A 2,026-nucleotide genomic window follows, 5' to 3' on the forward strand; every position below is an offset into this window, starting at 1 on the left:
CCATCAAGTCCAACCCATATAGGTCCACGCATCATCTCATTCTTAGGGATACTGGTATCCCTGGATATTACGGTCCCTCAAGAAATTGTCCAAAAGTTTCTTGAACAAATCTACACTTTTGGCTGAAATCACTGCCGATGGCAGTGAGTTCCAGACCTTAACCGCTTTTACTGTAAAGAACCCTCTTCGCCCATTGTGCTGGAATTTTTTCTCCACCAACTTTAGGTGGTGGCCTCTAGTCTTTGTCATTGAGTTAATCTCAAACAGTTTGTTGCCAATGTTGCTGTCACCATTGAACATCTTGTACATGAGAATCATATCCCCCCTTAATCTCCTTAATTCCAGCGTAAACATGTTTAAGGTCAGAAGCCTTGTCTCATAGCTCTGGTCCTCCATTCCACTAATTAGTTTTGTTGCCCTCCGCTGGACTCTCTCCAGTTCATATACAGTCCAGTTAATGGTAAGTTTCCAGCAACCTCCAGCCCAAGAAGAAAGAAACATGCATTCTGGGAATTCAGCCTCCACTTTGGAACAGAGAAAAGGATGATGCAGTGCCATCCTGATCACATGTTTGGAGAAAACACCCAAATTCCGCCCAGGCAGCATTGCTGGTAGGGATGGACTTTATTCTCTTAAAATTTGTGAGCTATTACTGTATTAACATGTTCAATGCTGATTGGTGAAAAAGAATATACAAAGAAAACATACAGTTTCACTCCACCTTGTTTTGTTAATAAATCTTTAGGATTTCATCCAGTCTGGCTTTTTGCAGAATAGGAGGGTTTAGCTGGGTTTAGCTATACAGGCCACAGGGTTTTTTCCTATTCTGGCAGTGGCTAGATGCTTATGTACAACTGGTTATAATAACTGTGCCCCAGGTGTGTGCCATTTGTTGTAATAAAAAATTCCTTTTGCTTCTTCCGACCACTACTGATTACTTTTTCTTAGTCCTTTATACTGTATAAAGAACATCCAAATGTTGATCTTACAATTCGAATTTCTACAATCTGCATTGCCTCTGCATTCAAGCCTTCTGTATGAAATAAAACAACAAACAAAACTAGGCAGATAGAACAAAAATGATGCCCTAAATTCTGACTGTAAATTTGACTACTGTGATTACAAAAATTAGCTTTCGACTAATTTATTTTAAATGTAAAAAAACAAGCACACAAAAATATATTTTATACAGTTATTTTGGTATTGAGTTACATTACTGTCAGGGACCCAGGGGGGCCGTTCCTCACCAGGCTCGCCAGCACGGGCATGTCGCGCAGGCTCCTCCTCCTCCTGGCAGGGCATCTGGCGCTGGGTTTGCCGCTGCGAATGCGTGAGATGCGCAACACGTGTGCGGTACGCAAGCCGCGCGCCCTCCAGCGCCTGAGCCACACTGCGTCCCAGGTGCTACTTAGGCTGGGGGAGGTCCTCTGCACTCACCACCCGCCTCTCAGCACTGCTATTGGCCCCTGACTGAGGAAGCTTCCTGGTTGCCCCGGCAGCCAGGGGGTGGTCCTGGGTTTCCCTGTGTATATAAAGCTGGTCAGAGCCTTGACTCATTGCTGAGTTATTCTACCTCATGGTGAAACATAGCCCCCCTGTATGAACCTGCCTTTTGTGATTGATCTGACCTCCCGGCTACCGACCCTTTCGCCTGACCCCATGCCTGTGAACCTCGCTGCCTGCCACGACCCGGACCCGGACTTGACTATTCTTTTGGATTGTCCTTTTGATACTTCGCTCTTGGACTTTGCTTTCGTCCCTGCCAAGGGATTCCACTCCCGGCCCAGCCATCCAGCCTGACAATTACATAATGGATGACTACCATAAAGTGTAGCTAAAGTAAAAGCTTTAAAAAAAACTTATGAGTAGAGTAATGTTTCTTTAAAACCTCTGGCAGTGTTTTTTAGACAACTGTGTCTTATTAGAGAGGTCTACCTTCACTTCCTGTCTTGTTGTACAACAGGAAGTAAGAGGCAATCTCTCCAAAGTAAGGACAACCCCCCCCCCCCCTTTTCCCCTGAAAAAA

At 44.9% G+C, this 2,026-nt stretch overlaps 1 protein-coding gene across 1 annotated transcript in view; it reads right to left on the reverse strand.

Moving 5' to 3' along the window:
- The window catches only part of LOC108788893, a 50,187-nt gene that overhangs the window by 23,202 nt on the left and 24,959 nt on the right, over positions 1 to 2,026 (reverse strand). The gene's annotated exons all lie outside the window — the stretch shown is intronic.

The sequence above is a fragment of the Nanorana parkeri genome, unplaced genomic scaffold (assembly GCF_000935625.1).
Source record: "Nanorana parkeri isolate BGI_ZX_2015 unplaced genomic scaffold, ASM93562v1 scaffold359, whole genome shotgun sequence".
Classification (NCBI taxonomy): domain Eukaryota; kingdom Metazoa; phylum Chordata; class Amphibia; order Anura; family Dicroglossidae; genus Nanorana; species Nanorana parkeri.